Source organism: Vipera ursinii (genome assembly GCF_947247035.1).
Source record: "Vipera ursinii genome assembly, chromosome: 7".
Taxonomy (NCBI): Eukaryota; Metazoa; Chordata; class Lepidosauria; order Squamata; family Viperidae; genus Vipera; species Vipera ursinii.
This window is the reverse complement of record NC_139521.1, coordinates 30,624,508-30,647,583: the sequence shown is the minus strand read 5'-3', so window position 1 is coordinate 30,647,583 and position 23,076 is coordinate 30,624,508.

Sequence of the window (23,076 nt, the reverse complement as noted above, 5' to 3'; positions counted from 1 at the left end):
ATTCATTTAACAACTGCAGTGATTCATTTAACAACTATGGCAAAAAAAAGCTCATAAAATCAGATGCGACTCATTTAACCCTCTTGGTTAGCAATAGAAATTATGGTCCCACTTGTGGTCATACACTATCTGTGTATACACTGTGTATATGAACTCATCTGAGACATTAACTTTTTATAACAGGATTGTAATCAGTTCAATTTACCCCAATCTTACTTTGAAATCCTATATCTACTGAAGGAAAAGGCCTTAGGTAAACCCAGCTTTTAGTGGTCCCACTTGTTTATTGCTTACAATGGATTACAGCAGGGGTGTCAAACTGCTGGCTGGATGTATCATAGCAAAACTGTGCCCACCCCATTACCAGCAATGGCAAAAAAGTCATGATACGTCGCAACACGTCATGTGATGTGAGTTTGACATCCCTTGATTACAGCAATAGCATTAAATAATGAGGACTGCGTTTAATGTGAAAACCAAGAAAGAATATTTCTTTGTATTGTTTCTTATTTAAGGAATGGTGCTACTGCTTTCTTTTCTTTTCATATTTTGTTCTTTACATCGCTGCGATATAGAACAATACAAAGTAGAGCATGAACTAGGTGATAATAATAGCTTTACCTGACATTTTGAGAGATCAAATGTATGGATCTAATTCCATGCTGGTGATGACCTATAAAGCCCTAAATGGCCTGGGTCCGGGATATTTGAGGGAACACCTCCTGCCAGCATCAAACTCCCTTCATCCAGTGCGCTCGCACAGGGAGGGTCTTCTCAGGGTGCCGCCGGTAAAAGATTGCCAGCGGATAACACCCAGGGGGAGGGCCTTCTCTGTGGGTGCGCCTGCCCTCTGGAACCAGCTGCCCGTGGAGCTTAGGACCGCCGGGACCTGAAGACCTGGCTCTTTGAGCTCTCTGGCCCAGGCTGAGAATTTTTAACTGAGGTTTTTAGTTAAGGGATAATTTAATCTTTTTTTAATTGTTTTTTAACTTTTGTATTTCGCACTGTTTGATTTTAAATACCCTGTACACCGCCCTGAGTCCTTCGGGAAAGGGCGGTATATAAATTTAATAAAATTAAAATTAAAAATTAAATTTAACTGATTCTATTTTCTATTATTGTGATAACAGAAACCTGTATTTTTTTGTTATAGCATAAACTTTTCCAGAATTTAGTTGTAGACTATCGTACAGGAGTCTCTATGTTTTGTCTTAAATATTGAAAGACAGTGCATGTTTTAAAACTACAATACAACCTTTGAACATATCTTTGTAAACTGAAATTTGATCATTTATTCAATTGACTTTCTTTAAGAAAAATAATTTCACCCACTTGTAGTATCTTTATATTCTTTAATATGTTTTATTTTGCTTATTACTACCTCAGATCCCCACTAATAACTTAAAGAGACTTCTTAAGTAATCTAACCAGCATTATGCCAAGATAGCAATAATTTTTATTTTATTTTTTAAAACATTTAATTGATTTTCTAGTTTTACATTTAAATATTTAAAAAGCAACATGGCGGCTGAGATAATCAATAATTCAATAACATACAAATATCTTTAGTACAAGTCTCAAACATATTTCCTCTCTTTTCCCCTTAGTGTTTACTTTGTCATGTTTAAACTAATACAATTCTTATTATATCAATTAAATAAAAAGTAACTTTCTTATATTTATCAATATTTTTAGCTCATACATATCCTGGTTATTTTAACATTCAATCTTTATAGCCTATCAATGTCCTAATTAGTTTTTCCCAATTTTCAGTTTCCCATTAATATTTAAATTTAACATTTAATATTTATAATTTTCAAGTTTTAAATAACCACAGTTCCCTTTATCCCAATTCATCACAAAATCTAATGTTCAGGATACATGTCTCACTAGGTCAAAACCCCAATTTCCTTCAGCCTTATTGTAGCTTTCTTTCTTTGCCAATTCTCCTTCCATGTCTGTGCTTTTAAGTCATCAAATAGATCTCCCTGTGTTATTATATATATTGTTTGAAGTAGAAAAGGCCATCCAGTCACCAGTATTTTGGAAGGACTAACAAATTGTCTCTCTATTTTTCCATCTTGACGTAGTTGTCCTGAAACGTTTATCTTCCCTTCAGTCTGTTCTTCTTGTTGAACCTCAGCTTTCTTCTGCTTTATATAGAAAGTCTTTTCCCTTTTCAGTCAGTCACTTTTCTGGATTTTCCATTAACTGTGTTTGTTGATCAATTGAATCTTCTATCATAGCATTTAATTGTTCCACTTCCTCTATTATATTTTGTGTAATTGATTCTTTAGTTGGGTTCATATATCTAAGCTGACAACTTGTTTTTTTCTGTAGCTTCTTATTTCATCAGTAGCTGTAAGAATAGTTTCATAAATGGCTTTCAACATAAAGAAAATCTGTTCCTGATCTTCATTCATGTTCTCTTAGTAGAGTGTTAAGTTAAAAACTTTTCAATCAGAGAATGAAAATAATTTTGTCACTGAGTATAGAACACAGCTGGGCTTCTCACAGCTGATATCTCTCAAGGTTGCAGTCTTATCAATAGTCTGGGCTTCAAGCCAAGTCTCTTTTAGGCAATAACAAGTTGTAAAATCAGGTTTAGCCACAAGATGTCACCCATACCATTTAGAGATTTGGGGTTTTTTTAAGTCCAAATTTTTTATAATCCTTTGTTCAATTTTACTTCTTTTTGTAAGTAAAAACCCAAATCTTCAATAAGAATAAGAAGTCTTTTAGTCCACAAATTTTAGAAAGACAAAGATCCAGTCCAAATCAGGTTATTCTTACAATGTTTTAAACTCACTTGGATAGTCAGTTGCCACTGTTTTTAGAGGTGGGACAGAATCTCCCTTCCATCTCTCACAGGGGGGGGGATACTTTGTGCAGCTTATACAGGTGGGAAAATTGTTAGGATTGAAGAGAGGTAGATCTCACCCAGTCTCATCCACGCTACTTTGTAGCTGCCTGGTGGTAAGTTTGACTTCGGCTGTCTGTAGCCTAGTGATGAGCCATATTGCTATGGCCAGTCTTTAATCTGCCGGTTTGGAGTCTGCTCTGGATCGAGCAGAATGGCTACCACCCTCCTGCAATAAGTGGGGATCCCCTCCTTGCTGGTTGCTTCTACAGAGCGACTTTCAACCCTTTTCAGGGTCCCCCAGCAGTGCAAAATCGTATGTGGAAGACAGAGCTCACCTTCTGAACATCCGCGGTGGCCGTGGCAGCAAACTGGAAGTCTGCAATAACAAGTTCTATATCTCCATGATAATGGCAGGGTGATACTCTGATAAGGCAAATGGTATTAGTCAAAGTTCTAAAACAAAATATAACTATAGGTTATTAAATATTTTCAATTAAATATTCATTCTCTCTATTGATAAGCCTGAGCCAAATCTAATTTTGCAAACATGGTACCCCCTTGCAGTGATGCCAGAATGTGGCTACAACTGGCACTGGGTATGCGTGCTGCTGCAAGGCCCTGTTAAGGGTACATTTGTAATCAGCACAGATTCTGATTTCCCCGTTGGCCTTAAGTGGTGTGACAATGGGAGTTTCCCACTCCCCCCCCATCTACGGGCTGTAAGATTTCCTGGTTTACTAGCTTGTCCAGCTCTGCATCGATTTTATGCTTAAGCGCAAATGGCACTCTGCGGGGCTTGATCCTTATGGGCGTTACGGCAGGATCAAGCTTCAAGGCTATCAGAGGACCCTTGTACTGACCCAAGCTAGTGTCAAACATGTCTGTGAACTCCTTGCATACTGACGCCAGGTTTGCCACTTGTGTCCATTTGATTCCTGTAACTTAAATTCCCAGGGCATCAAACCAATCAAGGCCTATGAGACTTGTTCTCTGCCCCTCTACCACAACCACATCCAGGGCACCTAAAAACCCCTTGAACTTGATGGCCAATGTGGCCTCACTCTTGATGTTGACCGGGGAATTCTGGAAGTTGGTAAGGAATATGTCGGATGGCCTGAGCTTGGACCACCACTTGCTGTGACTGCAGACTTGTCTGAAGGTATTCAGAGAAATAATTGACACTGCCGACCCAGCATCCAGCTCCATCCTGCAAGGAATGCCTTGCAGTTCGACCTGAAGTCGAAATTTAGGTTTGAGGGGCCTACGAGCTCCTGTGTGACAGACACTTCTGCAACTGGAGCAAAACCCCACTCTGAATTGTCCCAGGGCCCCAGTACCTCTCCTTGGACCATCATGCTGCTTGTGGTCCTGTTGGTGATCCCAACAGAAAGATGCAATGTGGCCTGTCTTCCCACAGGCCTGACACATGGCTGTTCAGAATTTGCAGTCTGCTCGCTGATGGTGGCCTCCACAGCCCAGGCACCAAAGAAGGGGAACTGCCTTCTCAAGAGTGCTTGTGTCCTTGTTGTGCTTCTGGACCCTGTCGACTTCTTGGTTGAAGTCATCTTCTTCCTGTAGTTTAGCATCCTCGTGGTGGACTGTTTCCTCATGCATTGTGCTTTTGGTGGGCCGCATGGCCTTCACCACCTGTGGCTTAGTCTGCCATGACTTCTTTGAGAGCTTCTTGGAGCGAGAGAGTTTCTTTGGCAAAGAGTTTCTGCTGCAACTCTCTGCTCTGAATGCTGCAAACAAGCCTGTCCCGAAGCCTCTCCTCCAGGTCTGAAAACTGGCACAGTCATGAAGCTTGTCTCAATGCAGCGATGAATTTGGTGGCTGTTTCACCCAGTTGCTGAACATGTTGTTCGAACGTGTGTTGCCATGCTATCACCGATAGCTTTGGTTGGAAGTGTTCACCGAGCCTTTTCTTCAAGGCCATGAATGCTATGGACTCTATCTGGGCCGGCGCGACAAGATTCTCTGCAGTATCAAAGGTGGCTGGGCCGCAGATGCAAAGGAGGGTTGCAGCCTTAAGGCCATCTTCAGAAACCTGGTTTGTTCTGAAATAATTCTCAACCCGTGTGATGTATGATGACCATCTCTCTGGGTGAGTGATGTCAAATTCTTCTAGTTTTCTGATCTTGGCCATTTCTGAAGGTCTTCACGACTAGAGAGTTGTTTCTTCTGTCCTGCTTCCTGGTTGGCTCTGGAGCATGCTTTATTGAACTGTTGGAACAGAAGAGATGGTGCGCATGCATCCGCACCACTATTTATCAGGATGGCCACTAGGTAGCGGCCAATAGGTTTAAAGTACTACAGTTCCTGCATAAATTACCCAGTGGCTGAGCATGAGACTCTAAGTTTGGCTAAACCCCCAAGCTGTTACACAGGCTACCATTAGCAGCAATCACATACATGTGAACTTTTCATACAAGAAAAACCCCAATACATTACATAGGGTACCATTTAATAAGGGTCAGCTGTGCACATTGTGGAATGAATAAGGGTCAGTCATGCACATTGTGGAATGGATAGTACTGACAATAGGATTAGTATTCATAGTCTTGTGTAGCTTATTTTTGCTTTTAAGTACACAGAAGCATAACATCTTAACAGGGTAGTATCTTTGGCTGAGTAATATAATGAAGACACTTGTATTTATTATCTGATGATTCAGTAGTATATGTTGTTACAGTAGTTGCTACCCAAATCAGACCACAAAAAAGTATTCACTATCTATAAGACAAGACATTCATAAATACAAATGGTTATATGAACTTAAAAGCAAGATATCTATTTCTTTTAAAGGAAGTCACATTGAGTGGAATTCTATGCACATTTATTTCAGAAAGAATGTTGTCATTTATGAGCTACTTTGATGTAGTGGTCAAGGCATCATTAGAAACCAGGAGAGGTCTTCTGGACATAAAGCTAACTTACATCAGTCACTTTATTTATTTATTTATTTATTTTATTACATTTGTATACCGCCCTTTCCCTGAGGATTCAGGGCGGTTTACAGGGAATTAAAAATCAAAACATACAAAAGTTAAAAACCAGTTAAAAAATATTACATTCACCCTGTACACTTAAAACCCCAGTTAAATGGATAACTTTCTCTTATAGGTTTCTCAAGAGACAAATAAGATGGTCTGGTACTTCCATCTCTTTAAGAACTTGTCACAGTTTGTTGTGATCCACACAATCAAAGGTTCTTCTGTGTAATTTTGCCACCTCTTCTTAATCTCTTCTGCCTCTGTTAGGTCCCTGCCATTTTGGTCCTTTATCATGACCATTTTTACATGAAGCATTCCATTCATCTTTCCAATTTTCTTGAAGAGATCTCTAGTCCTCCTTATTCTATTGTTTTCTTCTATTTCTTTGCACTGTTCATTTAATAAGGCATTCTTATCTCATCTAGCTATTTTCTGGAATTCTGCATTCAGTTGGGTGTATCTTTCTTTTTCTCCCTTGCCTTTCGCTTCCCTCCTTTCCTCAGCTATTTGCAAACCTTCCTCAGACAGCCATTTTGCTTTCTTGCATTTTTTTTCTTTGGGATGGTTTTAGTTGCTACTTCTTGTATAATGTTGCAAACCTCCATCCATAGTTCTTCAGGCACTCTGTCTATCAGATCTTTCTTCAGTTTAAGCCTATATTTTGCAACGAGAAGCTCATGGTCTGAGCCACAGTCAGCTCCTGGTCTTGTTTTTACTGACTGTATAGAGCTTCTCCATCTTTGGCTGCAGAGCACATAGTCAATCTGATTTCTGTGTTGACCATGTGTAGAGCTATCTCTTGGGTTGTTGGAAAAGAGTGTTTGCTATGACCATTGTATTCTCTTGACAAAATTCTGTCAGCCTGTGCCCTGCTTCATTTTGTACTCCAAGGCCAAATGTGCCTGTTATTCCATTTATCTTTTGGCTTCCTACTTTAGCATTTCAATCCCCCATGATGATAAGGACATCATTTTTTGGTGTTAGTTCTATAAGGTGTTGTAGGCCTTCATAGAACCAGTCAATTTCATCCTCTTCAGCACTGGTGGTTGGGGAATAGACTTGGACTACTGTGATATTGAATGGTATGCCTTTGATTCGAACTGAGATCATTCTGTTATTTTGGGGATTGTATCCCAGTATTGCTTTTCCTACTCTTTTATTGACTATGAAGGCTACTCCATTTCTTCTGAGGGATTCTTACCCACAGTAGTATACCTAATGGTCATCTGAATTAAATTCACCCATTCCTGTCCATTTTAGTTGGCTGATTCCTAAGATGTCAATGTTCAGTCTTGTCATCTCTTGTTTGACCATGTCCAGCTTTCCTTGATTCATGGATCTTACATTCCAGGTTCCTATGGAGAAAAAATCTTTACAGCATTGGACTTTCCTTTCACCACCAGATACATCCACAGCTGAGCATCATTTTGGCTTTGGCCCAGTCGCTTCATTCTTTCTGGTGCTACTAGTACTAGCCCTCTGCTCTTCCCCAGTAGCGTATTGGATGCCTTCCAACCTGAGCGGCTCATCTTCCAGCATCTTATCTTTTTGTCTTTTGGTACTGTCCGTGGGGTTTTCATGGCAAAGATACTGGAGTGGGTTGCCATTTCCTTCTCTAGTGGATCACGTTTTGTCAGAACTCTCTGCTATGAACTGTCCATCTTGGGTGGCCTACATGGCATAGCTCATAGCTTCATTGAATTACACAAGCCCCTTCACCACGACAAGGCAATAATCCATGAAGGGGAGAGATACATACATATCAATACATATTTATATATTCCATTGCTACTATTCAAAAATAGTTTAATAACTACTTTTTGCATTTTATGGGTCCCTCTAGGTAAAGTTTTTGTTGTGCTATGAATTCTTTTCATTTACAGAATTCTATAAAGGTCAAGATGAAGGTAGTATTTCCTGTTTCTGTTCTCCTGGCCTTTTTAATTTAAAAAATGGGAAAAATACACAAAGATGAAACAATTGCATGTCATTTATATAGGCAACAGATTCATACCCTGAAGCCTCACAACTATATTTGTGCCATTAAGCCTTGGGCATACCCTCTAGAACCCCTGGAAAGGTTGCATATACAATCTTAAATTGACAGACAACATGGGAAATAATCATATCAAGTGAGTCTAATTTATTCTAACTATATTTTAATTTACCGTAAGTTAAATTAAATCAGAAGACATGTTGTGCTGACTCAACTCATTTTGTCCTTTAATTTTCAGAAAGATTCTATATAGAGTGACCATTTAAATTATTTATTATATCATTAGATATATATTGAGAAAATAGAAAATAATTTATTATGATTAAATATGTTCATTTAAGTTATTTGATAATACCACTGACAAAATATACCCAATAAAAATATTTGTTAACACTGAACAAAAAATGGTTTTCCTATTGCAATTATTTCCAGCCAGAATTTTGTACATGAATTTTCTTGTCCTGAAAATATAATAGGCAATCAGTTCTATTTATAATATGAAATCCAAAGCTATACTAAGTTTACTCTATTTTAAGTTTTTAATTTTAGTCTACACCACTTTATTCTTCGAAATATAATAAATGATAAAATTCCACATTTTTTTTTAGTAGCTACAAGACTGGTAGTAAGGTCATTCTTACATTGCAATATTTGTTAGATGATAAGCTGAGCAACAATCAGAGTAAGGAATTAGGCCACAATCCTGTATGTACACCTCAGTGAGTATCTTTTATCTTACAGGATCTTGTTTCTAAATAGGTATGTACAATTTAGTATTCCACTGTTATGACAACAAGCAGTTCAGAAGAATCCATATATCAGATATGGTAAACATTTACTGTATGAACAGTACTCATAATGTGGTTCATGTCTAAATGATGGTTATAATGCTGAGGTAAGTGGCAGAACCTCAGAATCTAAGGCAGAACCTTAGATTACCTGACCCCTCCCATAAAATTGGATCTGATTAATAAAGCTCTATATGTTTTTCACAAAACATGTCAGTGTGAGCAAAGCATATTCTTTTCAAAACCTGTATCTTGGAAGACTTCCATGGAGCACTATCCTGATAATCTGTCACTGCATATACACATAAAAATCATTGATGTTTTAATGGATAGCAGATAGCCAGACAGGCTTCAGAAACTCCAAGTACTATACATAGTATGCTGTCGTCCAATCAGTTCTGTAGAAATTTATGTATTTTCTGTGATAATATGGGTTGAGAATTATTAATTATCCCAAAGTCAGCCAATGTTGCCCTTTCCTTTCTTTGGTAAGAAACCTAATTGCTTACTTTCCATTCAAAATATTAAAAAAGGAAAATAAAAGAACAAGGGCAGCAGGTACACAATTAATCTTTTCTATGAATTTATATTTAACCAAAATGACTTGGAACAATCCATACATTTAAAAATATATTATTAATAAACGATTAAGTCCTCAATCAATTTGATTGTGAGAAACTGGAGGAAGTGGCTATGACAGATCATACAAGAGAGTGTTTCACTTATGTGAAGAGGGCAGAAAGCCCTTTATAGCAAGAAAGAATATGGTACGAAGACATGAAGGACAGAAATTTCATGACCAACTAGCAATCAGAAAAAGATGACAGGAATATTCAGAACAACATTACACAAACAAAAAACAAGCCTGTAAGAGGAGAAGCTGACCTACCAGAAATGGAACCAGATATCTTGGAGTAATGTGGGCATTCAACCCCCAGGAGTCGATGGAATTTTTGCAGAGTTGCTAAGACCATTGCCAACAAAAGCACTGACAGCACTTTGCTGAAGTGTGTGGAAGTCTGGTCAGTGACCACAAGAATGGAAAAGATCAATATTTATCCCAATACCAAAGAAAGGTAATATGAAAGACTGTTCCAACCACTGAATTTAAATAATGGGTCAGATTTAAAACTGCTAGGCTGTTTTATATAATACAGTAATGAACTGAAAAAGAAAAGAAAAGATGATAAATTAAGAAATCACCAGCAAAGACAAGTATTTTATATCTAATTAAACTCCTAGAGCAATAGTTATCTATGCTGAGAGCAAGAGAAATGCAGTCTAAACTGAATGTGTAAATAAATTAGGGACATAATTGGCCTATAAATTAAGGAAAGAAACAGAAAAGAAGATGATTTTGAAGTTCATAAAGGTAGATGTGGTTTTATCAGATAACATGGATATAGAAAACTTTCCATCATACTATAATTTGTATACAGGACAGGACATTCTCTTGAAAAAAAAATAGAATGTTATCTTAAAAAGAAAAAAATACTATGACTCCCAAACATAAAAACAAATCCTGAATAGCCCCGTAACAATAGTGAATATTTGGGAAGCTATTAAAAAAAGATTAAATCAGGAAAGGCACCTGGACTAGATTGACTTCAAAGAACTTACTATAGATCTTTTGAAGATGAAGTTTTATAACTCCTTCAGAATATAATGAATTATATTCTACAAGGACAGAGGATCCTAGAGTCAGGGAAGGAAGCTAACATTGCACTAATATCCAAAGAGTGTCAAGATTTAACTAAATTTAACTAAAAACTATAGACCAGGGATGTCAAACTTGCCACGTCTTGTGACATGTCATGACATATTGTGACTTTTTTCCCCTTGCTGGAGCTGGGTTGGGCACGGCTTCTGCATGACACATCTGGCCCGTGGGTCGGTGGTTTGAAACCCCCACCATAGACCCATATCACTATTAAACAGTAATTATAGATATTTAAAACAATATTGGCTAATAGATTGAAAATAGTTTTACAAGAGTTTATTCATAAGACCAGTGTTGATTTTTATTTAAAATACATCTAAAACAATAACGCCCGATGAGATAAAAAGGAACATGAGAATGATGCCTGCTATCCAGTGGTGGAATTCACCTGGTTCTCACCACTTCGGCAGAACTGGTAGCTAACTTTTTGTTGCCCAGGCCCAGAATGGGATTTGGGAAGCGGCATCCACACAGAGAACCAGTTGTTCACATATTTGAATCCCATCACTGCTGCTATCCCACTTCTGTCTATAATGGTTCTGAAAGCTTTGAATAGAGACATAATGTAAGAAAAGCAAATAATGGGGATAAAATGAAAAAAAGATGTAAAATTCAAAGCTTTTGAAGTTATTTTGGTGTTGGTACCAGAAGACCCACTCAAAAAATAAATTTGTTAATGATAAAATTAAAAGAATTGGGTTCCCTACCTGGGTTTAAGTTTAATAAACTGAGGAAAAGAAATTAACAAAAAAAACATGAAGATGCTGGATCAATTAGAATTGATGAATAAAAAGAGTTACAAGATTGAGAAAAATACTTAGACATCAATTTGACAAGTATGAACTGTATATTGATTCATAATAATTATGTTAAAGCATAGAATGAAATTAAAAATATACCTTAAGATGGGATAATTTACAAATGTCACTATCGGGAAGAGTCTCTGTGTTAAAAATGAATATTTTGGACAGAACGCTATTTCTCTTTCAAACAATACCTAGTTTTGACTACAGATTTATGATTCAAACAATGGGACAGATATCTAAATTTGTTTTGCAAGGTAAACAAAATAACAAGAGTTAAGTAGAGAAAGATACTAAAAAGAGAGGAGGACTAGTTTTACCATACTTGTTTTCTTTGATTGAAAAAATGTGGATACTAACAGATACAAAGACATGATGAGATTTGAGTGGCATTCATATTTATGGCATGATAAAGTTAATATAGATTTCAGAAATCATTTAAACTAGACATGCCATCTTGAGAATTTGGAATAAATACAGACCTATCTGTTTGAAGATATCTCTGTGGCTGTTTTCACAAGAAGCATATTACAGAAAATAAATGACAATTAAACAGAAATTGCTACAATATGCTGAATATTCCCAGGGTGAATTTAAATAAAATCAAGATAAGAATAGGATATAAATATCATTTGTTTCCATACATGCAACCAGTGCTTTTGTATCATAGAACTCACTGGAACAGAGTTCTGGCACCTTTTCTTGAAGGATTTTCCAAGTTTTAAAAGTAACTTTTGAAAATTTAATGTTTGGTCCACGTGGTCTTGAATTGCCCTGTCAAGCATAGCAGGTCGGCGGCAAAATCACTAAAACGATGCATGTAGGCTGCTTGTGTGTCGAGTCCAATGCATGCATACTTCATCTGTCTGCTCAGCTTGTGGCACTGCTCAGCTTGTGATTGGTCGTGTGGCCACGCACTGAGTGCTTACTGTAGGTGGCAACCATTATGTTTTGTTACACAACTGATGTGTATGGGTGTGTGTACAGTGATTGACTATGTGTGAAAGGTAAATAAAAGATTACTAAGATGTGAGTTCTGGCAACTTTTTTCTTACAAAAAACCACTGCATGCAACTTTCAGAAAGATTTAAAGTTCATAAAATGATTTATGGCGCTCAACATGATAAAACTGTATTTGAAATTGAGCTATGTATCAATGATGAACATCCTATTGCTAACGTATAAAGGGACTTCAAATATGTGCTGGAAATGTAAACATCAAGAAGATACTTTCTACCATCTTTAGTGAACTTATAAAAAAGCTAAAAAAAATCTTGTCAGAAATGTATATAGTAGTTTTCAGAAAATCTTGAAGGTCAATATATAATCAAGATCAGAGACATTTGGGCTAGGGTGGTGGATAAACATTTAGGAAAAACTCCATGGTATTCTGTTCCAAATATGATTAAGGCAGCAAGATCCTGCCAAATGGTGGAAAGACTTGACAATATCTACAGTGTGGTCAGTATTGTAATGGTTGGTAAAGATGATAGAGTTAGCTGAAACTGATGGGTCTGATTAGAGAAAAAACATTGGCTAAACTTAGTGTTAATTGGAAGACACATTTGGCCTTTTTGCACAAAACAAAAAAGTGGAATTAAGATGTATGGATTTGGGAACTAGTAATATTCATAGATTATTTTTTAAAATGAAGGTTATGTTGTAGTCATGGAACAAGAATTGGATATAAGTTTTATTTATAGCTGCTGTAAAAGAACTTATTTTCGATTGGAAAGTTGGAAGACATATTTTTAAATATTTCTTCTTTTATATTTTTTATTTTGCTGCACTTCTGTTTTTATAACTCTTTATTTTTACTATTCTCTTTCTTGATTATTATATCTTGTTAGTTTTTAATTTTTCTATTTAAAATTTAAGAAAATTATTATTAAAAAAAGTTTCTACACAAAAACTTGTAGGATTTTATATAGAAGCCTAAGTAAAAATTGCTCTTTACTTCTTCATATTTAACAATATTTAAGTTGTTTGCAAAGTTAAAATCACAACAACATTGGAGCGACTAATATACAATTGATGTTCTGTTAAGTTGATAGAGATACAAATTTTATATCTGTTTTTGTTGGGGGGAAGGGTTAAGTAACTGCCTAGTAGAGTATACATTGCAGATGTTTTTGGCAAGATTCTCAGAAGTTATACATTTATTAACATTTTTAAGGTTCCTACAGCTATTTTCTCATTGTCTATTCATTTCAGTATTGAAGGAAGGTATGTTTCAAAATAACATTTAGTGAACAATACAAGAACAAGGTTGCTACTGTAGTCAAATCATTCTTAGTTAAATAAAATGATGGACTAGAGCTACCAGGGATTCTTCTTAACATATTAGCACAATATGAAGTGCAATTAACAAGAATAAAGAGATTGGATTATTGGAAAACTTAAGCTTGAAAGTTATCATATCCTTTCTTGAATATTCCAATAATGTTAGGAAAGTTTTTGTTTTAAAACTGCCAATATTCCATAGAACAGGAGTCGGCAACCTTAAACACTCAAAGAGCCACTTGGACCCATTTCCCAAAGGAAAAAAAAACCAACAACACTGGGAGTTGAAAAAGTTGTGTGAAGCTTATTGAAGAGTTTAATTAAAAAGAAATAGAGGCTGCTGTGCATGGGTTCTCTCCCTCCCTCTCTCTCCCCCTCTCCCTCCCTCCCTCCCTCTCCCTCTCCCCCCCCCTCTCTCCCTCTCTCCGATCTTCTGCTCACCTGGCAAGCTGGCTTCACGCTGTTCTCAGACAAGCTGACACACATTCTTATTGGGCTGGCTCTCCTGCCCTGCTTTCTGCTGCTTCCTGCTTCCTGTGGAGATGCAGCAAAGGCAGGAGCCGCTGCCCAATAAGCTTGTCAGCTTCTCGGAGGTCAGCATGAGGCCACTCTCTTTTACACACACACACACACACACACACACAGAGAGAGAGAGAGAGAAGCGCAAGTGCCTCTTTCTGTCTCTGTCTCTCTCTCTGCAAATGGCAGAGGAGGACTGGGAGCCACAAGAAAAGGCTGAAAGAGCTGCCTGCGACTCCAGAGCTGTGGGTTGCCAACCCATGCCCTAGAGCAGTGTTTTTCGCCCTTTTTTGGGCAAAGACACACTTGTTTCATGAAAAAAATCACGAGGCACTCCACCGTTTTCTGCACCGTTGGACCTCCCCATGGTCACTACACGAACGGTCGTAAGTCGAGGATGGCCTGTGTTCTCAAGGGGTTGGACTAGATGACCTCCAAGGTCCCTTCCAACTTCTTCTTCTTCTTCTTCTTCTTCTTCTTCTTCTTCTTCTTCTTCTTCTTCTTCTTCTTCTTCTTCTTCTTCTTATTATTATTATTATTATTATTATTATTATTATTATTATTATTATTATTATTAGCCTCTTTATTTTATTTTATTTTATTTTGGGGCTTTTGTTTGTTTGTTTTTGCTGTGAAGGAAAAGGAAAGCTTGCATTTCTTTTTAATTTATCTTTCTGTATTTTCTTTTTTCTCTTCTTTTCTTTCTTCCTTCCTTCCTTCCCTCTCTTCCCTCCCTCTCTTTTCTTTCTTTATCTTTCTTCCTTCCTTTCTCTCTCCCACTTTCTTTCCCTCCCTCTCTCAATTTCTTGCTTTCTACTTGTTGTGGAAATTGGAAGCTACTTGCATTTCTTTTTAATTTTTCTTTCTGCATTTTTCTCCTTCATTTATTTTTCTTTCTCTTTCTTTCTTTCTTTCTTTCCTTCTTTCTTTCTTTTCTCTTTCTTTCTTTCTCTTTCTTTTCTCTTTCTTTCTTTCTATCTTTCTTCCTTTCTTTCCTGCCTTTCTCTCTCCCACTTTCTTTCCCTCCCTCTCTCAATTTCTTGCTTTCTACTTGTTGTGGAAACTGGAAGCTACTTGCATTTCTTTTTAATTTTTCTTCCTGCTTTTTTTCCTTCCTTCCTTCCTCCCTTCCTCTCTCTCTCTCTTTCTTTTCTATTCTCCTTTTTTTCTTTCTCCCTCCCTTTTCCCCTTCCCCCTTTCTCCTTTTTTCCCTTCCTTTTTTCTTTCTTTCTCACCTTTACCATCAAAAGCACTTCACTCCAGAGGGGGAGGGGAACCCCAAAGGTTTTTAATTGCTTTGGTCCAAAGGACATTTTATTATGCAACGTATCAAAAGGACAGGTTAAAAAAAAAAATCAGCCATGTAATTTTTCAGACGCAAGCGAAGCCTCCAAGAGCGAAGCGGTCAGATCCCTCTATTTCGGGCTGGGGTAAGGGGTCGCGGCGAGCAAAGAAAGCGGAGCCAGGCAGCCGACCAGGCGGGAGTCTCGCATCCTCAGCCGCGCGGGGAGTAAGGAGTAAGCGGCGCGTGCTGGGGAAGAAGAGCTTTTTCGAACGTTGCAGGCAACCAACCACGCGACAGCTCAGGCGAGCCGGGCTAGCCGCCCGCCGGTCCTCTTCCGATAAGCGAGCCGGTCGCCTCTCCCCAGCTTCTCTCTCTTCAGCAAGAGACCCTCCGAAGCCAGAGAAGGGGGTGGAGCTATGCTGCCGTGGAGCCCTGGTGCCTAGAGAGGTCGAGCCCACTTCTTTTCCCGGGCTTTTGCTTCCAGCGAAGTAGGGCCGTCAGCTTAGCCAAGGCTCCGGTGCCCAGCGCTCCCCGCCAGAGAGTCTTGCAGCGCTACTCCACCCGCAGCTGTTCCTCCTCCTCCTCCTCCTCCTCTCACCACTGTCTCCTAGGTCAGTGTTTTTTCAATTTTTCCCACGGCACACCAGGCAACATCTCGCGGCACACTAGTGTGCCGCGGAACAGTGGTTGAAAAACACTGCCCTAGAGCACTGGTTTTTATTAAGTTTATGTTTTCTGGTTTCTTTTTTCTTTTTATGCTGTCCATGGTTTAGGATTCTGCAAAGCAAGAAAAGAAATGCTTCACAACTTCCAGGGTGCAATATCAAGCACATCTTCTGTGCAATGCTTGTGTAACTGCTTGAGTAGCAGATCCAAGATTTTACACCTTTTTGCACTATTTTCCTGTTCTTTTTTTAATGGAAAAGGAAGACTTGTAAATATTCTAGTAAATAAAGTTTATCTCTACACTAGGATAAAATAGTTCCTAGAGAATGGCCATATAGTAAAATGTAAGAAGAGTAAAATTTGTCTTGAAAACGTGAAATGTGAAAAGGTTGACATTCAAACACAAAAAGAAAACACTATGTGGCCTTGGGTTGCCACATATACATATTCAAAAAGAGTAAATTAATTATAAGGTTGGAAACAATTACCATATACATAATTCATATGAATTGGAAGAAACTTGGAAACAATTGAAATTGGCCATGAACAATTCCCATCTAGATGTGGATAAGAATTTCAAGGATGCTCTTTAATTATGATGGTTGGTTATGTTCAAAAGTGGACATGGTTTAAATAAGACTTTCAGTGAATGTCAATATCTAGTATCAACATAGCAATTCATGGAATACTTTCACTATGATTTTTCTTCCTGGATAGAAATGCATAGTAATATATTGTTTATACATTTTATCCTTTTTATGATTATTGAACTCAAGATGTGATAAGAGAATTTGAAAAAAATTCTTTTACAAGTCATATTGAATGCACATTTCGAAACATCCTTTTATTTCCCTACATTCTTTTCCTTTGTATTCCTTCAATCAGGAAAATACTGAATATGTATTTAAAATGCATAGTTTCTTCTTTATTTTGGGCACTTCTTTCAATTTCTTATTGTTTCTTGCAGTAAGCAATGAGAATTTTAATACTATGCAATGGAAAACAGTCTGAGTCTCTATTTTTTTTTGCTATGATATGCAGAAGTGTGTTACTATGGTAATATCTGAACAAAGAGAAAAGAAGAGTTGAAAGTGTTTATTAAGCTCCAACCCATATCAGAATTAAAGGTTGATTCTTTTTCAATGGTAATTAGCCAGTTTCATGAATTTTGCATGGTCCTTTCCTACAGCAAATAAAGACTTAGAGTAGGTTGTCCCTGAAAAACAACAATTCAACTTGCCATTCACTAGATTTTAACAAATAGCTCCACTTTCAGCCATTAAGTTTTCAGTTTCCTCATTCTTTTCTTTTTCTGCATTGTAGAACCTATTTTCATGTGTCAAATGTGCATATCCTTTAAAAAAAACAATGCTATGTTTAAGTGTGCTTTCTGATTTTTCATAATTTTTCTTCCCATGCAAAATGTCTTTTTTCCCCCTTTCCTATCTTACTGGGGATAGGGCATTTGAGAATTCAGCTCAATTTCTCTTAATACAGTTTTTCAGCTTACTTTATTTTTGGAGGAAGAGAATATGCTTTCTCATATTGCTGTTGTTTTTAGACATCTTTCCATTATTCTAAAGCTTTCCCGTTCTTAAAGAATCCCAGTTTTAGAATGCCCATCACCGGGGTTTCACATGGGATGTAATTGAAATGTGAGAAGTAAGCACCGAGAGTAGAAGGCGAGTGGTTATTCAGAAATTCCTTTGGCCATCTCATAGCTAAACAAATGAAAAAAAAAATGCTACCTTCCATCTATGGGAGTTACACTGAAGTTCTCTCATTCTCTGAAACAGAATTGGAAAACATCTTATTTTCATCATTTGAATAAGAACAGTTAAAAGAAAAAAATCAAAAGGATTTTTTTTGCAGAGTACGAGTTCTAAATGTTTGATTAATATTAATCATACATGCTTATTTGATGAGTAGCAACTAAATATTAACCTGTGTGAGATATATAACAGTGTTAGTGCTGGGAACAACAAGATAAATGTGCAAGGAAGCAGCAGCTTTTTAAGGAGTTCTTAATAAGAATGGACTTAAAACTTGCTGATCCTGTGTACTAATACCTTTATTATGATTTACAGAGTGTTTGGACAAAAAAGGAGGGGAGGGATCAATAAATATTCCCTATTGTCCCAATTACATTTTTTTCCTCTAGAAGTCATGGGGATATGTTTGTTATATTATGATTTGGTGGCATTCAGAAAGCCTTTAGAGAGAGAGATTTTAAATTTGAAGTGCTTGTGAAATTAAACTAAAGAAAGAGTTTCAAGACACAACTTTTATTTATGTTGGCTGGTGAATTTATTCAGCATCCAAAAATCATTTCCAATGGCTGCTAGCCATTCCCTTAATACAGGAAGAAATTATATCTGTATTTTTTTCATTTCATGCCCAAAATATAACAGACCATTAGTATAAAATAAAGTCTAGTGAAAAATCTGTTCTATTTCTTTTCTCTTTCATAGAGAACTGAAGGCTATTAATGCTACTCAGTTTTAATAGAAATGCTTTATTTAAAATACTGATTTACCTAACCCTTGTGATTGGATTTTAATTCATTGCTTTATTAAGGCAACATAATTTTGTTAACAAGTATAAGAATATTTCATTACTGCAATAAGATTGCTAATTACTATGAAGTTGGCATTTTCCTCTGTTTTGATATAACATGATCATTGCATATGATAGTTTCATATAGATCAGGTGCTGACATTAACATTTCTGCTGTTGTAAACCCTGGGAAACATATGTACGTTTCTGAACAGTAGCCAGAAAACCAATTAATATTGTGGGGAAGGGGAAGGGGAAAGTAACTTTCTTAAAGGTTTATTTTTTAAAATAAGGGCATAGCCTAAAATAAATAACTTCAATTAACTTTTACAAAATGACCTTATGTAGGAAATTTAACATGCAGGATTATAATTGCTTCTCTTTCAGGTAAGTAATCTTCCTTGGATTCATTACATAAAATAAATTTAAAAGGATGGGTTTATATACAAGAAGAATTTTTTTCCCATATGGTGGGAGGAATACTCTCATTAATGGAGGCTTGGGTATATAGCAGGACACTTAATACAACTTCTTCCCTTCTAGAAGTGCACAATTTCTCTATCAGTTATATCAATCAGACCTATGCTAATAACATTATCCATCATCTTGCTCAAAGCATGTTAGTTTCAGCAGATAAAAGTACCTACCAGAACCTTCCTGGATGTGGAAGCTAAATAGAATCAGAGCATGATTAGCATTTGGATATAATTCTTTTAGGAATTATACTTTTACTAATCTAATCTTTTACTCAAATACAGATTAGATTGGAAAAACATGTTAGAAGATAGTAACAAGTCACTTTCACAGAGTTGCAAAGAAAATGACATGGGTGTTTCCATGAAGTCATTATGGAAGTCTTATGTTTCTCAACTCAATTTATTGGTTGAGTGATATAGGTTAAAATTTCACCTATTCCAATATATGTCTACATAATAGGGACATTAATAATTTAAAAATACCCTAGTGCCTTATAGTCTTTTAACCAATATCTCTGTATATTTAATATGTAGATAATGTGCCGAATCATCCACAATTTTCTTTATCTGACAAATTTTAATGGAGATATTTGACTTTAATGTGTATTTCTGACTTAATCAGGAGTGAAAAAATTATGTTGTCATGGTTCCTTTCATTTTAATGATTTGTAACCAGTTTTTGTGATTAATGATTACCTAATTTTTAAACAGTTCAGAATCCACATTTAACCCTGAAAATTGTTTCCTTATTTCTTCACCAAGGATATTAACATTTTAATTTATGATGAATTTGTGAACCATTTTTGCATTTATGAAATCAGCATTCCTTTGACAAGGCATCCAGTCTCTTGCATTCTGTTGAAACTGATTGTAGAAAAATGTGTCAAGAAAAACAGCTTACAAAACTTGCAACTCTGTCATGCAACTTGTCAGAATTATAGTCCAAAACTGCTAATGCAGGAGCAGAGGCATCTGCAGGATATGACAATTTTCAGTTAGATAGGAAGACCTACAACCTGATGCTGCTTTTGTTAATTGTCCCTTCTTCATGCCCAATAAGGTTTATCACAATTTAACAATCTAGTCCACAATTATTCTTTTGTACTTAGAGCTGCTCCACTTTTTCTCATTTCAGAGGCCATAGTTCTTTCATTTCTAGTCTCCAATTCTTTATGAGAAAGAAGAACCTAAACTTCCCTATAAAGAAATAAAAGTGCATTCAGCCAAACATAATCCTTTCACATATTTATGCTAAAATACATGACAATATTTTTCAATGACTGAATGTTCAGAGACCTGGAACCATTTTATACATCAATATTTAATTTACATATTAGCAGGCAGTTTTCTTGCTTTGGGCTACAGTTACTTGGCAACCTAATTTCCAAAGCATTATATGTCAAAATGGCTGTGGTGCAATTTAATTAATTTAACTTTAAGCAAGCACATAAACAAGTAAGCTTTTATTCCTGTTTACTTTAAAATGTGAAGGGCTTTACTTGGAAACCACCTCTCTGAAGCTTCCACATTTGATATTGAAGATCTGAATGAAAAATATCCTTAGCCTGGCTTGAATGGGTTGAGGTATCAAATGATCCAGGATTCAAAATATCAAAACTGTTGTTAGAGCTTCATTTACAGTCAAGTAAAAGTATCTCTTCTTATAAGACTTATAAGACTCCTGCCTGAATGTTTGAAGACTAGTAAGAGGCATGCACCTTATGCTTTATGCATATTCAGGCAAATGCCAGAGCAGGGCTTTGGTGAATGCAAATCTGTGTGTGTTTGAGGATTTGTTCACAACTGCCAACTAAGGACAGTTCGCCCATTTCTAGTTGACATGAAACATTACTCAGTGAAATAATTCAGCACAGACTTATATTCAGACCCTGACCTTTCCTATGATTTAATGAGGTAGTTAATAATAGTGACAAAGTTAATCTTGTTGCTTGTAATTACCTCAGAAAACAAACCACTGTTTTTAACTTGATAGATCTTGTCAATATGGATAGAATCCCATACTTTTTGATGGAAAGATATCACTAGGTAAGAACTGTGTTCTCAGAGAAACCTAATTGGAAAGAAGAATTTTCACTTAAATTATTGCTCAGACTTCCAGTTGTATAAGTATTCTGCTTTTCGGCTACTTCCCCATCAAGCCTGTTCTTTTCTATCTAATGCATTTTAATATTGTTTAGTGCTGTCATATGTCACTTTTTCCTATTCCTTTAGCAACTTCTACCTTGTGGTCACTAGGGAGTTTTTGTACACATAAGGTTCCTGTACATCTGTTGATTTCATTACAGATCGAAATGAAAATCTAGTTCTCATAAACATTAAGCAGACTTCTGAATGGCAATACCTGGAGGGCTTTAGGTCTAGAAACTAATCAAATATCAATACAGTGGGGAAGAGTTGTTTTATATATAATGTATAATGTGCAGACTTGCTTCAAACTTTCTTCATTAAAAGAATCATGAATTTCTTCTGTTATTAGACATACTCTATGTTAGACATGAATGTTCATAGTTATGAAAAGAATAAGAGTACAAAGTGGAAAACTATTTTTTATCTATAGACACAGTATATACTAGGACAAAAATAATTTTTAACATATAGTACATTCAGTCCACTTTTGGTAAAGAATAACTGCTATTCTGCTATACAAGGCAAGATAAATTACTTACAGAGTACATTGGATTTAGCCAATGTTCAAATCTCCAATTGTGGTAAGGCAATTCAAATTTATTTTCATTTCTCTAGGGCAAAGCAAACAGCATCAACCAGCTCTGATCCATCTCTGGATTTTAGCACAAGTTGGGACATAATATGTTTCTTCATAACAGTATATCTTGTAGGAAGAATTTTCATTTATATATTTTTCTCTGGTGCTTTGGCATTCTATTCACTAGCTATTTAGAAAAGAGCTTGGCTTCCACTTGTGAATTCTTATGTAACAATCCTTTCGAACTTCATTAGCTAGCTGATCTATTTTGTGTAACAATTGATCTCTTAATTTTTTTCCTCAATTCCTACAATCACTCCCTAATGTTCTCTCCTCAGTTGTTACAATCTTTTCATTCCTTTTCTACAGATCCTATATATCCTTTTCATGAAGCAGTCGTGGTCTCTGCACACCAGCATTAATTACCCACCAGGAGATCAATAGATGTAATAAATACTTTTCCAAACAAAAATGCAGACTTCATTAAAGACAGCTAAATGATGATAACACTATCAAGTCAGCTGTGTATGGTGACTCTGCAAGTAACTGTGTTTTCACTTTCCCAAATCTTTCAATTTGTATGCATGTTATTTTATTGTATCATAAAATTAAAGCTCAAATGAATTAGATAGGTAGCAGATGCAGAAAAACAAAGAGAAATTTGTTCAAGTTCTGAGCCCATGGGTGTTTTTGTTTTTTTAGTGGTACAATTTTAATGATCTTTAATTGTCTTTCAATGATTTGCTGGCCAACTTGAGTGCCATCTGTTACTGATAAGGAGGAAAAAAATCACATTAATACATAATAAACAATAAATTACCATTTTGAACACCATATCATTCATCTGTGGATTTTAACGCAATAGTTTATTGGGGTCTTAATGTGTTTTCAGCAGCAAAGCAATCAGGTGAATGCTGTGGAAATTTCCCACTTTGGTAATACAAGATTTTCTCAACAAAGGGATAAAACTCTGGTGGAAGCAAAAACCAATAAAACCATCATGTTATGGCTGGGAATGTCTTAGCAAATTTGGGTGAAGAGAAACAAGAAAGCATTATTTCAAGAGAAAGCCAACTGGGTGACAGGAACAATCACTATCAGCCCTACTCATTTCACAGATTTGTTATTGTGAGGAAAATAGAAGGAAGGAGTATTAGATCTCTTCGCTGCGTTGAATTATTTATAAAAATGCTAAGGGCAAGATAATTTTTTAAAAGGGAGGACTAGAGAACAGGCAAGTATCCAGATTATGGATTGGCATGGTTGACTGATGGGACACATGGTTTACCTACTGATACTATAGAAGGTCTGAAATATTGTATTTTGTGTGTAAGAATGGGCTGCAAATTCCAAAAAAATAATTCAATTTGCATCTTTAGCTTCATTAGAATTGAGTCAGTAAA